This window comes from Channa argus, chromosome 11 (assembly GCF_033026475.1).
Source record: "Channa argus isolate prfri chromosome 11, Channa argus male v1.0, whole genome shotgun sequence".
NCBI lineage: Eukaryota > Metazoa > Chordata > Actinopteri > Anabantiformes > Channidae > Channa > Channa argus.
In genome coordinates this window covers 27,182,985-27,198,679 of record NC_090207.1, presented here as the reverse complement: position 1 = coordinate 27,198,679, position 15,695 = coordinate 27,182,985, and the positions used below count along the sequence as shown (strand labels likewise).

Below are 15,695 nucleotides of genomic sequence, written 5' to 3'. Positions count from 1 at the left end.
GCAGTGTCTGAACTGCTTAACTGCTTTGGAGTTGATGAAAGGATACTGACAATGTTTTCATTTTTATTGAAAATATTTAAACCTTTGCAGGTATACTGCTACTTGTCAAAAGTTCAAGAACAAAGTTTAAGGTGTATTGACCAAAGTTCAAAACTTGTTTGAATTTGGAAAAGTTTTTCACTTGTTAAGTAAATTGGACATGGAAAAGGAAGTCTAGATAGAGTAGGATCTTTGGAGTTTAAAAAGCTATTTACAGTGTATTATATGATGATTTTATTTTCCCAGGATAGCATGTTAAATTAAATCACTTATTTCACCGTAAGTACACCCCTGTAAATACTAAGTAAAGGTAGTGGACAAAGGGGTTTCTGTTTTTAAGCCTAAACTGGGGCTTCTTGATTTGGAAATCATCTTTAACTTGGAACTACTTAACAAATTAGTTATAATAAAAGAAAGGATACTGACAATGTTTTCATTTTTATTGAAATTATTTAAACCTTTGCAGGTATACTGCTACTTGTCAAAAGCTCAAGAACAAAAAAAAACCTTCATTATTGGTGAATGTTTATAAGTGATTCCTTTGTGGCTTTAAGGCTTTACATCCAGTAGAGGGAGGTATACTCTCATACCTGAAAGGCAGTTCATCACAACACATTGTCAACTGTTTTTGACTAACACCAACAGAATTTAGTTAGTTTTCTATGACAAACACATTTTCCTCCAAGTACATATAACAAAGTAAAAAACCTGTCCTTCATTTAACATGTCGACAACAGATAAGGAAGAACAAATGACATGTCTTACCATTTAGAAGAAGTGTGCTAGAAGCTTTTTTTTGACCCTTTCACAGAGACAAATTGACAGGACTGACTTTTACAGGATTTTTGTTTAATACACATCATTTAATAAACACAGTAAGAAGGAAACGCTAGACATCCTAATACTGTAGGCTTTAATTATTAGCCCACATACAATAAACACACATGTAAATGTGGAGTAATGTAATATGTAAACATTTAGTAGACTTTGACAATGTTTGTATTTACCAAGCTTGTTTGCGTGTTCATTTTTAAAAAAATAAACAATGTTGTAATACACAAAACAACACAGTTCCATGTTATACAAAATTACTTATTAAAGGAAAAACTTTAAAATTGAGTTATGGTCTAAATCCAGGTGAATCTAAGCTTGATGTTCTCTGCAACCACCCTTTCTCTTTGACAGAGTGTCTATGTGTGTGTACCGAACTGTAGATGACACTGCAGCTTGTAGTGGGGGGTATTCTGTGGTTGGTGGCATTTAGGGGGTTGGGGTGGTGGTGGGTGATTGTCTGAACAGAACTTGGGGGGGGGGGGGAGCAACACAAATGGCAGTAAGGTGAAGAGGTCGACAACATAATTCTGAAATGCACATATAAATCAGAAGTGTCCAGCCCCAGTGGTCCAACCAGCCACCTGATGTTTCCTCTGCAAACACTCGTTCCTCCCCCAAGAGTTTATACACTGTAAAAAAAAAAAAAACAGTGAAAGAAAAAAGAAAGCACACTTCCTATTGTAAAATACAGAATTTTTCGAGCTATGGACACAGTGGTTTGCTGGTACAGCCTCAGTTAGCCTGGTATGACCCATGGCTTGTGTGGGTGGTTAACGCAAACAAAGAGACACATTCTGGATAAGTAATATTTAGTGTGTCAGTTCTCTTACTTGACTGTTACATTATTATTTGTTATGAGATATAAAATGTAATAGAATCAAAACAACATAACATAAAAATGCAACTTTACAGTATTGATATCTTGTTAAACCTTTTTTTAGAAACACATGCTAATCTCTCATATGTTTATATCAATGTGCTGAAAAACACACACACATGTATTTAGCTAAGCTTCAGCAGGTAGACCAAAGCTTGTCTTAATGGATGCAAATTGCGAATGTGGAAATGTACATTGGACAATCTCTCTCTGACTTCTTTGTCTCACTTGGCTGAACGCACCTTCTAATTTCTTTTTTCATCACAATCCGCATTTTTGCAGTGTACCATAGGCCCCAAGAACTTCTACAGGCTGTTTCTGCATACTGGAGAGCCAGGGCACACGGAGGGCATTCACACCTTGTTAAGTTTTACAACTGGTGCATTTGTTGGTCCCAGGCTTCTATTGCCCATGTGACTCAGCCCCTGCTTTGAAGTGGCCTTCTCTGTCGACTGAGGTGAGGGAGAAATTTAGGGTTTCTCAAGAATGTGAATGTAGCACACCTTGAATTATATATGATCTGCTGGAAAGGAGTTTAAGCCTTGAGGAGATTATTCCATAAAGAAACAAATCACATTAATGTAATTACAGCCAACTAATACCCATGTACATTCTTAGGATAAAAATGGAAACATTTCTGATGGGATGTGGGACTGTGAGACTGTGTATACAGTTGGGCTGGAGTGTCGAATGCGTTCTGAAGATTTTTTTATTTTTTATTTTTTTTTGTCCTTTCGGCTTTTATCCCGTGAGTTCAGGGTCGCCACAGCAGATCATTGTCCGCATGTTGATTTGGCACAGTTTTTACGCCGGATGCCCTTCCTGACGCAACCCTCCCCAATATCTACCGGGCTTGGACCGGCACTGCACAGCTGGGGAGAATGCATTCTGAAGATGTGATGTCATAATCAAGTGATTTCTTTCCATGTTTTGCTTCAGTTTCAAAGCCAGCTCACACAGATGTGATGCTGGGATAAGCCATAGGACACAAAATATGAGCATGAACAATGATCAAATTTCCTGTCCCCACTTAAAAACTCCAAGCTAACCGCTAAAACCTGGATCACAAGTTGGCTAACATGATCATTTAAGTTGTTTGGAGACAATTAGGTCATTGTTTGTTTTATACATATAAATAGAACATGTTTGATTTTTATTCAACAGGAGAGGAATAAATCTATTAGCTTTCATACTACATTAAGGCTGTTATCAGACTTTTTCCAGTGTGAAAGTAGGTTGGGTTAGGACAAATTCATGAACAGGTGATACAATAAAGTTGTGATTATTTAAATAAGTTTAAAAGGTTTTTAGATGCCAAAACACAATAGAATGATTGAGTCAAAGACAGATGTGTACCACTCTGTCAACCTGTGGAGGTTGCAACCGACAACTAACTTCTAAATGTCTTAATAGATGTTAGTGCTGCATTTATTGGTTATATTAGTGATAAATCTTCCATATACTTAATAGTCTAATACAATATTCCTCAGAAATCTATGCTAGTACTGATACTTTTGACTCTAAACATCCTTTAGATATTGTTATGACAAATTCCCATTGTTACTCTGACAACACCCAGTTATATATCTATCTATGAAACCAGGTAAAACAAATCAATTAGTCAAACTTCAAACATGCCTTAAAGGTTTGAATTCTAAATTCAGACTAAATTGAAGTCATTGTGTTTATCTAAAAATCTTAGAAATATGCTGTCTAACAATATAGTTAGTCTATATGGCATAGCTTGGGCCTCCAGTACCACTGTGAGGAATATGTAGGATATGTACTTTACCTCACATTTTCAATTCATTTAAATTCAGTTCAGTTCAACTTTATATGGCACCAATTCACAACACTTTACATAAAAAGTCAAGACTATACAGATATAGAAAACCCAACAAATCCCTCTTGAGAAAGCCTTAGGCAACAGTGCCGAAAACTCCCTTTAACCTACAGAAGAATCAGGCTCAGGGTGGGCAGCCATCTTCATTTACCAGTTGGGCTCAGTGGAAAGTGGAGAGCAAAAAGAAAAGAGCAACAAAAAGCAACAAAATATTCAGCAGGTTAGTCTGACCAGTAGCTGTGCACTGAAACACACATAGTTCCAAAGCAGGTGACACCTTCAGAAAGGGACAGAGAGAGGGAGATAGAAGAGGAGAAGGGAAACTACAGGTGAGGGAAGACACAAAGTTAGTGTCATACAGTGGGGACAAATAAATGTGGGGTGAGAGGAGAGGGTGCATCTAAGCCTAGCAGTCTAAGCCTATAGCAGCATGACTATAACTAAGTATAAGCTTTATCATAGAGGAAGGTTTTAGCCTAGACCTAAAAGTATAGAGGGTGTCTGCTTCCAGAAACTGAACAGGGAGCAGGTTCCACAAGAGAAGAGCTTGATGATGAAAGGCTCTGCCTCCCATTCTAACTTTGGAAAATCTGGGAACCAGAAGTAGGCCTGCATTCTGAGATCAAAGTGGTCTACTGAGATGGGCAGCCAATGGCCAGAACTCTCTTGCTAATTCTAGTCAGCACGCCTGCTGCAGCATTTATGCAGCATGTAACCTATTTAGGGAGTTACTGGGGCATCCTGAAAAGAGGGAATCACAGTAGTCCAACCTAGAGCTAACAAATGCATGGACTGGTTTTTCTGTATTACTTACTTTTCTGTATTACTTTGTTGGCAAACTTCCGTAGATAGAGGAATGCTGTTCTAGAGATTTGTTTTATATGTCCTGGTCAAACATAACTCAGTGTAATACATGGGGGACATTGTATCCCATCTAGAGTAACAATATTGTTGGACAGAATATTTTAGGCCTAAATACTATGACTGCAGTTGAGTCATAGTATTATGAGTTTAGATGTAGGAAACTGTGGGACATTCAGGCCTTTATGTCTTGAAGGCATGCTTGAAGTTTGATTAATTGTATTTTTTTTTCTGGTTCAATAGATAGATATAGCTGGATATCATCAGCATAGCAATGGACATTTTTGGAGCGTTTTCTAATAATGTTTCCTTAAGTAGACATGTATAAAGTAAAAAATATTGGTCCTATTACAGAGGCTGTGCAGGGAAGATTAACATGAAAAAACTGTAATCTATCTCATAGATAATATTTACACCAACCTAGCGCAGTTCCTTTAATCCCAATGTCATGTTCTAGTTTCTGTATTAAACTTTTATGATCAGTGGTATCGAATGCAGCACTAAGATCTAAAACAACAAATACAGAGACAAGAACATTATCTAAAGCCAAGAGAAGATCGTTGGTGACTTTTACTAATGCTGTTTCTTTACTATGACGAATTCAAAATCCTATGAAATATATATCTAATGCGTCTATCAAAGGTAAAGCTTCCTTGGACAGTCTAGTTGGAATAGGGTTTAGCAGACAGGTTTTTAGTTTAGATGATGTAATAGTTAAAGTTAGCTCAGTGAGATCTATGGGTAAAAAGCCTTACTGATGATTCTAGCACTGTCGTACATGAAGATCTATCTGTAATATTTAAGGGGAGGATCTGGTGAATTATATCTCTAATAGCTACAATTTTATTTGTAAAGAAAGTAATGAAGTCATTGCTGTTTAGAGTTAAGGGAATACTAGGCTCAACATAACTATGGCAATTAGCCAGCCTGGCTACAGTGCTGAACAGAAACCAGGGGCTGTTCTTATTGTCCTCTATCGGTGAACAGACACAGTCACTCTAAGTATTTGGGAGTTGTGCGGGTTAAGGCTGTAAGGACACTGCAGAGAGGTGTGTAGGACTGGATCTCTGCATCCTAGGCTCAACTATGGATTGTTAGATTTGTGGATGTCTAATGAAAGCAGGTATATTTCTGGATAAGAGAACTGCACCATCTAAAGTAGGATGGACGCCATCTCTCCTAATCAGCCTAGGTTTCATTTTTGTTGTGAATTGCCACAACTTTGATAAAGTTCCTGGTTGAAATTGACCTGCCAGCTAAGAGAAAATTGCTGCTTTCTGACTTTTATTTTTTGTGTGTGTTACAGCTGAGTGACAGCACAGAGGTACAGATTGTAATAAAACAAAGACACACAGTTAATGAACAGGAGCTGTCTGAATCTTAAAAAATCAATCAAAGTCAATCTGGGAAAGTGACTTATTTAGACTTCAATTGGAGAACGATGTTTAGAAACCTGGTTAAGTATACATGGAACAAAAATCGGCATTGTCCAACTGAAATCTACCTGAGGAAACCAGGTTTCACTAATCCCCTACTCCAATTTCTTTCCCATTTACAAGACAGTTAAGAAATTAGCTTTCCTGAGAAAGACTATAACCCGTTACTTAAGTCCATATAAACACACTCTTAGTGCAATATGTTTTGATAAAACTATAAAACTAAGCCCCCAAATGTAGGTATGTATGAAAGAACAGTAGCTGGGGCACATGAAGGCATTTTATGTCAAATCTACAGAGTTTGGTCTCCATTCTTAATAACAATAACCTAATTTAGCACTAGCATGAGCACCCCATCTTCCGGCTCTGCCAACAGTTTCACAATTGTTATATTAAAAACTTAAATTATTAAAAACCAGAATACTTCAAAATGTACTAATTAGAAAGAAATAACTGAAATTTTCATTAACTACGTTTAATTATTTTAGTTACAAAAAGAAGCATTTGACAGACATTTTATACTGTAAAGTTATTACTGGATTCTGATGAACCACCTATACATGTATTTCAAGTACTCTTCTTGTCTAAGACATGGTTGCAGTTACAACTTGCATAGAATGCTTCAGCTTTGTTTTGAGAGCTTTTTTCCCTTTTACCTGTGCTGTAAACTGCATGAAGGAATGCTTACTGCGGTGATTAAAGGAGCAGAAAGCAGGTGATATTTAAGAGCATGGGGGATTTGGTATGTGAGGACGGACTCCTGGAAACAGACTGGGCGGCAGGGGGGTGGCGGGGCAGAGGAGTGAAATCCCAGTCGCATTAGGAGGTGAAAGTATGAAACTCAGCTCAAACCACCGTGGATGAGGCTCCTGTAATCCTGTAGCACAGTGCCATCCCTTTACATGCATGGCCTACAGTTATTTGTGTCAGCCACTCATCACTAGAAGATAACTGCATTCAGGAATGGTATCCTGGTCAATTTGGCCTCTGTGGAAAGGCCAAACCATTGTGAGAAACTGATAACAATCAGGTTATCCCTTTGTTCATCTCCAGAAAATAATAATATAACAGTGTATTTTTTTAAGGGTGGGCGAAGTGTAGCATGTAAATAGGGGACACCTGAAATGATGTTGCACCCAACTTTTCAATGTAAATGACTTTTCTTGCCAGGTCTGACTGTGGGATAAAGTCTTTTGAGTGCACCCATTTTGTAGAAGCTGAATGTGAAAAGAACGCTGCTATTGTGTAACAGCGGCTCTCCCCCAGGGCACCTCACAGCTAACCAGCCTTCCCAGCTACCTCACACACTCTCTCATCCCTGAAGCAGCAATTAGATGGTCAAATCAAACCCTGGCACTCAGTACTAATTGTTATAACAGGCTTTTGTAAAGGGCCATGTTGTTTCCCATTGAGGCAGTTTCCCTGCCTCCTTGTGTGTCAGATAGGGGAGGGCATCATTCCAGCCGGGAGATAAGCCACAGGCTTTTTTTTAATGCTCCAAAGTAGACTTAATTTTCACCTTCCTTTCACAGTTCAGGTGCACTAGTGTATTAAGGCCGTCAGACTTTGCAGTGGGTGGGTTGGGCTGACGGATACTGTGCCTCACAGGATGTCATTCATCGGTGGCTTCCGGAATGTTCTAAAATAGGTGTGTGTGTAGGAGTGGGGATTTCACCGCTGTCTTGCATTTTTTTGGGGGTGGGGGTTAACAAACTGTCAAGACATGAAATGCATGACTTTTGTAAAGATACGATGGAGTGGCAACATTCAGTTTGTTTTTGTTCTGCGGTCTTCTGGTCTGCGGCTAGAATGGTGCCGTGTACTGATATGGCCGGCTATTAATTGGTGTAGTTTTTTTGTCAAATAGCAACAATTCTGACCAAAATTTATCATTTATTTCTGTTGTCTGCCTCCACCAACTGCTAATATCTAGTTGTTTGTTTGGTGCTGGACAGGTAGTGATTGTATATACACACACACACACACACACACACAAACACACACACACACACACACATATATATATATATATATATATATATATATATATATATATATATATATATATATATATATATATATATATAGCTATCTCTCTCTCTCTCTCTCTCTCTCTCTCTATATATATATATATATATATATATATATATATATATATATATATATATATATATGAAAGCCTTTTCTAGGAAAACAACTGCTGGCTGCTGTTGAGAGACCAGATCAAAACAGAGGATTTCTCTGCAACAAAACCAAACCAGTAACCAACAAGAGAAACTGCAGAGTTAGACCTCCCCCCAAGTGTCTAGAGGACACTTATATAGTCAATGGATTGTGCATTATTATTGATTGATGCTGTTTTTGGTTATATTCCCATATATAATGTTTTCTTACAAGATACACCAACTTAAAGTTAGTAGAAATATACTTATGAAATATCTTAAGGTGTAGAGTTTCTGCCAAAAGCTCCGATGCCCAGACTCACAGAACGGCACTAGTAGCAGTACATTGTGTACATCATCTTTTTGAGCAAGGTTCCCCTCTCTGACCAATGAGATCATTTCTGTTATTTTTGCTTGTTTAGTAAGTTTTGGAGCTTTCTATTTATTGTAATTTTGTGGAAAGGACTATGGCATGGAGCGTGAGTAATTGATTTAGTTTATTAAGCCAGCATTTTATCATAAGGTGTTTATTGTAGCTATGTAAATCCCTTCCTTGAGTTACTACATGAGCGGTTCCATGAAACAAAACTTCAACATGCTTTGTTGTTATCTGTTTTCTGTTAACACCTGCTACAATGGGTTCTACTGGAATGCAAAGCAAGTGTTTGATTGGCCAATACAAGAAGTTCTGAGTTATTGACTTATACAGTGTCTGATACGACCACCTTTTTATGTTCAGCAGGACGACACGCTGTGCGGACACTGTAGTGAAGGTTGTAGTTTTAGCTTTTGTGCTGTTATCTGTGTGAAAGATGGTTCTGTCTCTCTTTTTCCTTGAAAAGTTTTTTAACTATGGACATGTTTCATCAGAAGTTTATTGGAGAATGAACAATAAGTGCAGCGTTGCCCGTTTTATATGTGTGAAATTGTAAGACAGGGCAGGGCATAAACATTAAAATAATCAAAACCCCCACTGTGATGCCATTCAGCCATAAGCCCATGCTGCTCTACAAGATAAACCACACTTTTGGTGAACTGTCTCTCATATTTATACTTGGTGTATTTCAGTATATAGGTGTTTGATATATGTCAGTTATTTCCCAGGGATTCCCTACTGTGAACAAGCTTCTGCTAACATCATAATTGTTGTGTTTATGAAACACATCATGATAATGATTTATTTATTGCCTTTTTACTGCTATTATACAATTAACTGGGCAAAATCTTTCATTAATTCAAGATAAGACAGCAAAACTATAACAAATTTTAAAACTTAATACTGCTGTATTTTGAAACAACTCCCTCTCAACCACCCCAAACAGTGACATTATCCTCATACATCTTCTTCTTGGGTGTAAAAAATAAACACTGTCAGAAGTGTCTGTTCGATTCTTTTTATCTGTGACTGAGCTGCTGTCTGCTCCCAGCCAGCCATGAGAGCAAGGAGCTGCTTCTGTTTTAATTGGAGTGTGACTAGAGCTATACTGGGAGTTATGGGGAGAGGGGTGATGCTTGTCTCTCACTGCCCCCACGCATAAACACACACACACACACACACACACCCTGCTGTGGACCCCTGTGTCTGCTGCTCAGCCTGTCAACCTGAGACTGAAAGAGGGAGAGGGGGCTGGAGTGCTGAAGTGAGGTATAGGCAGACATTTTCTCAGGAATGCCGAGATCTATCAGAAGTGACATGTAACCATATCCGCTGTCAAATCTCATGCTTTATCTTTGCTTCACTGTTGAGTGTTCCTTCAGTCTGCTGATGCCTCCTGTCTGAACCTGAGAGCCCTGGTGGGATCAGGCTTCCACCCGAATCCCATTTAGATCAGAAAATTTCAGTGAATAAACATTTTTAAAATCCCTGTGGTTAAATAAGAAACTGGGTTTGGGGATATTCCGGGGTACCTGGAAACATTCTCAACACGTCCAACTTATCTTTATCATTAACCAAATGATGATACACTACATTAAGATGAGTCATGGTAATCATTCAAACATAATCGTCAGCATTTTAGCATTAAAATGCTAATACCATGGTTGTAGACTCTGATGAAATACAAACAGTTACTTGAAATCCAAGTTAGTTGATTTTCTTTCTGTCAGTGTCTGAGCATTCCCGTCTTCTCCAACAACCCACAACCTCCAATTAGTTTTCTTATCATTGGCATTACTTTTGAGGACCTATTGTGATTGTAATTAAAACACTAATAAATGAATGATGCTAATGATCAAATGCCACATCTTTACCTGGAGAAATGTCTGCTGCTGGAGAGAGTTTAAACTTTAGTAATGTGTCTAAGATTGTGTCTACATTTAGATTTTTCAAAAGCAATCAGAGGAAGGTACAGTAGATTAGCACTATGGCGACTGTGGCGAAGGAGGCATAGTGATCGTCCACCAATCCCACAGTTGTAGGTTCAAGTTGTTGTCCACGAAACCTTTTAAGAAATAGATTTGTCTACTTCTGGCCGTGATAAAGCTGAAACTAAGGTGAGTATGATGTCATTCAACAGAAACTGTGTCAAAGTTTCTGGTGACTCTGCTCACCAGCATTGCATCCATAAACATACATCACAACAGTGCTGGTGCAGCTAATGTGTGCACAGTAATTCTATGGCTGTAGGATAAAACCACATTATGCTCATCCAAGTACCCACACTGCTGTGCTAGTAGTTTCATGGTAGCTGTAGTTTTTTAGATGCTTTGTCAAATGGGTTTAGCTTAAAGGTCACTGGTGTAGTAATTGGGAATTTGTCTTAATATGGAAAGAAACCAAAAAAAATCACAAAGATGGAGCACTTCCTTTTTTGGTGATCCTCATACTTATTTTGCAATAGTTAGATATGGCTTTGTTATTTTTTAGTCTTGTCCTACTTCACAATTTAAATCTTATTCTTGCTGAATATAATTATGTCAGACATGTTTCTGCAAAGGTGCAATCTTAATCACAAAACCTGTCATATTTAAACTATCTATTTCCTCTATGCAGATGGTAGGAAACCTCCCCCTTCTATCCACTCAGTAGGTGATGAGGTCAATGATAGTGTAATTACGAAGCAATAATTTGCTAAATAATAGAGTTGTAATGCCTGTTTGAAGCTCCAGTTCCATCACCCCATTAGTTCATACACTTGAGAACCAAATGAATGGGCTAATGGCATTACTGAAAACATATCTGACCCCCACCAGTGTTTGCTTTCCACACAAAGAAGATCAAATGCTGTTATCAGAGCACTATCAGATATAGGCCACTTGACCACCAGCAACTCAAGAAGTGAGAGCCAACCTTCTTAGAGCTTTAATGCTGTTGTGTTTAAGCCTAAAGCTGGATTTCTTATCAATGTGAAGGGTACTAGGATGCATGAATTGAGGGAGCATTAACCACTATAGGACAAGCGATTAAACTGGAACCGGAGGCAACACTGGCAGCTTGTCCAGTTAACACTGTGGCTATGGACCAGTAGCACCCTTTTTGGATTCATGAAAGAATCAAATGCAAATTTATCAGGACTTTTGCCTTTTGTTTTTAAACCAAAAAACACCACAAAGTAATTAACCCAGATCACAGTCCTGCTTACTTCACAATAAACTATATCTCATGGACATCACCCTATACTCTACTATATATATATATATATATATATATATATATATATATATATATATGTGTGTGTGTGTGTATATATATATATATATATATATATATATATATATATATATATGTGTGTGTGTGTGTGTGTGTATATATATATATATATATATATATATATATATATATATATATATATATATATATATATATATATATATATATATACACACACACACATATATATATACACACACACACACCCAAACATATACATTTATATATGTTTGGGTGTGTGCAGCATATACACCATCACAGCATTGGTAATAAACCAATGAATTTGGTTTATTACTTGGATTTGGATTATTTGGATTCGATTATTATTATTGTTATTATTGTGTTTTCAATTACTGTGTTTTCATGCACTTAAATAACCACGTTACTAGAAATCAGTTTATATAGCTGATGAATAACTTGGTTACTCCTCCATCTCTGACCTACTTTGGAGCATGGCTCACAGATTTTACCTGTCTAGTTTGAGAAAATGCTGCTTTCTATATTGTATTTCCAATTTTCTGGCTGCATTCATGCTGCTGCAGAGTGACAACACAGGGGGAGAGAGACAGAAAAGACAGAAAAGACACACAGCTGATCCACAGAGCGAATTGTCTCGATGAAAAAAAATCTGCATGGGAAAGTTACTTATTTAGACCTTTATGAGGCATTTTCTGTCATTGGCTTTGTTTAAAAACAAGACAGCATCATTCTGTTAATGATCTCTCCTTTTACTCAGCTGCTTGTTCCCATCTGGTGCCTTTTGTTATGCATATTGTGCTGTTGGAGAAAGCTGATTAGAAACCTAATTATGTGTATACATGGCAGAGAAATCAGCATTCTCCAGGAGACATCTACCTGGGGAAATCAGGTTTCCCTAATCCTCTTCCTCAATTTGGGAAACCAGCTTTACCATTTGCATAACAGTTAAGAAATCTGTAAGATTTTAAAGTCCATGCATTGAATTATTTTAACAGGGTGGTGCATTTACGCCGCACACAGTGGCATAGACCAGCACAGACCAGCACGATGAGCTACTTTCTTACATGTACTGCAGCTCTGAACTTGTCCGGAGGAGCTGCATTTTAAACACAAATGTCCAAGTCAGCTGGCCTGGAAATCACTTGGACTTGATCCTGGGAACCCCCTAGTACAAAGTCTGGCTATTGTCCGATATAGATGTAGTGATCCTGTGTGTGAATTGAGCAGTGAATTGTATGAAGGATTCACTGTGACTAGCTCTGCTTCATCGTGTTATTATTAAAACACAGTGTTCACATTTTTATTTCATGTCATTTATTTTGCATGCTTTCACCGGACAGCACCTCTCATTTAAATCAAGTGGAATTTCTTCCCATGTAAGAACGGGTCTGACTTTGACAATCTCCTGCTGTGTGCTACATGTGTGCCATCACAACTCCAAACAATGTCTGCGAACAACAAGGACTAACTGCAGACAAAAGTTGTGATCTTCTGTCAGTAAGGGCAGACACTGAAATTGTGAAACAAATTCTTCGACGTGCGGTAAACAAAACACTGTGTGTTTCACAGTACAGTGCGTTGCATCTCACAGTGACACATCTTCCGATGTGCACTGCAAGTTTGAAAGAGCAATTTCTGAGAATGTTCTGACCGGATTCTCCAGATATTCTCTGGGGTTTATATGTGAAAAAGGCTATACTTTGGAATTGCCTTTGCCAGAAAATACTCTTTGAGGGGAGCTCAGACACTAACCAACAACTTCTGCGCTTGCAACCACAGTGATGGGTCTTGTATCAACTTGCTCAGGGCTTGATGCCGGAGCTTTGCAGGTGAACAGAAACAAGAGACGCACTTATGAGTCTTTTAAGTGTTTAAGTGCTGTCTCTGAAAGTTTCCTATTACACTGCTCCTTCCATGACCACCTGACTCCAACCCCTCCACAGGTATATCACTGATTCCAATTAGTTTAGCGGGAAATTTCTGGTTGGCTTTGCAGTATTTCAGCAAAAAGGACCTTTAATGGACTGGCTTTTACAGTTTTTTTACCCTGTAAAAACACCAGTGGTTCGTGTGTTCACTGCTGTATTGTCCAATACAATCAAACATCTACCACAAAGTGATGGTGTTTTTTCCTCCCATTGGCTGAAGTAACATCAAGCCTTGTTTATTTATGTCATTATGTTGTTGGAACATGTGACTGATGGCTTTGGGAGTAGCTCTGAACAAAGTGCTGTCCTCTTACCTGGCTGTGACCTCCAGAAGGGCTGCCATTGACCCCGCCAATCTCTACTCACATCCAAACATTATTGGCCCAGGGTAACTCTGGTTCTGTGGACAGCATATCCACAAGACTTGATTCAATCTCTCAGAAACAACTGTATTACCTTCATCTCATACTAAATTGCTTATGAAATACTTGCTCAAGAAATATGTCCCTATGTATATTTCTGCTGGCTGAATGAATAGAAGAAGAGATCTTTACACAGAATAATGTCACCTAATTTCTAAACCCCTGACACAATGCCCTTTCTTTATGTTTAATGTGCCCATACGCAGTGTTGTTCCCTTGTTATGACAGTTCTGTTGAAAACCAGGACATATTGTGAGGTCCTGCTTATTAAAAGGTTGGCCTAAGCAGGAGATGTGAGAGCTCTGCTTAATCATTCCAACACGTTCTCATCCCACAGTGTCAGATATTGATGCTTCCTAAGGCTTTGAATAGTGCAGCGTTGTACATTGTTTGGCATATCATAATGATGCCACAGTTACCCTTTGGCATTACTGGCATTAATGGCAGGAGCACCACTATTTGACACCCTGAGAGCAACGGTGTCTGTTGTTGATGCTACAAGTACAATTTTTAGGTTGGTATTGGACGATCCAGAAGCATCACCTGATGATGACGATAGCTTTATATACACACAACAAATTGCTAAAGTTAAAGAAAAGTAACCTCATGTGCCACATTGTGTTACAATCATCATTACAAAAATCATCATTACAGCTCACAACATCTCACGCTGGAGTCAACCACTGGTCTCCTGTGGAAAATTCCTGTGTCTTTTTGTTTATTTTCTTGTTTTTTATTGATTAAGGAGGTGATACTGAATTCATTGACGCTGAGTTGGCCAAATAGCTATATTTTCTCCTTTTTACCACTGCAATTATTACTGTGCCTTCTATAACTACCTTCTTCATCAAAAAACCATATATCCATGCATACGCTCTAACCCATTATCCCATTTAAGGTTGCGGGAAGCTGCAGTTATTGGGCAAGAGGCGGGATCCACCATGGACAAGTATCCAGTCTATCTCAGGGCAAACATAGAGAGACAGACACAGACATACAATGATTCACACTCAAATTCACACCTATTTTGTTTTGGTAAATGGTAAATGTTCTGCACTTATATAGCGCTTTTCTACCTATTGGCACTCAAAACACTTTACACTGCTTCTTATTCACCCATTCACACTAACAATCACACACACACTCATACACCAATGGGGGAGCTGCTATGCAGCTGGCCAACACTCACTGGGAGCAACTAAGTTGGGGTTCAGTGTCTTGCTCAAGGACACTTCGACATGTGATTGGAGGAGGTGGGTATTGAACCAACAACTGTGAGATTGGTGGACAACCGTTCTACCTTCCTGTGCCACAGTCGCCCAAGTGACGAATTAATTTGGATTCACCAATTAATCTAACACACATATGTTTGGACTGTGGGAGGAAACAGGAGTACCCAGAGAATACCTATGCAAGCACTAGGTGAACTGCAACCACTGAAAGGCCGCAACTGGCAGGTGGATTCAAAGCAGGGACCTTCGAGGTGCGAGGCAGGGTCTGCAGTGCAGGAGGTAGAGCGGTTGTCCACCAATCCCCCAATTGCTGGTTCGTCCAGTAACGTGTCGAAGCGTCCTTAAGCAAGACATTGAATCCCAACTTATTTGCTCCCACGGAGTGTTGGTCAGCTGCATAGCAGCTGAGTGTGAATAGGTGAATGAGAAGCAG

At 38.6% G+C, this 15,695-nt stretch overlaps 1 protein-coding gene and 1 long non-coding RNA gene across 2 annotated transcripts in view; one reads left to right on the top strand and one right to left on the bottom strand.

The window, feature by feature from the left end:
* Positions 1 to 15,695, top strand: part of fgf17 (fibroblast growth factor 17) — a 35,741-nt gene that overhangs the window by 1,507 nt on the left and 18,539 nt on the right. The window lies entirely within an intron of this gene.
* On the bottom strand, positions 1,076 to 15,568 carry LOC137135874 (uncharacterized). The gene is made up of 2 exons (XR_010915516.1): positions 13,923 to 15,568; positions 1,076 to 1,502 (listed from the first exon to the last, which is right to left on the bottom strand). It is a non-coding gene; the product is annotated as an uncharacterized lncRNA (long non-coding RNA).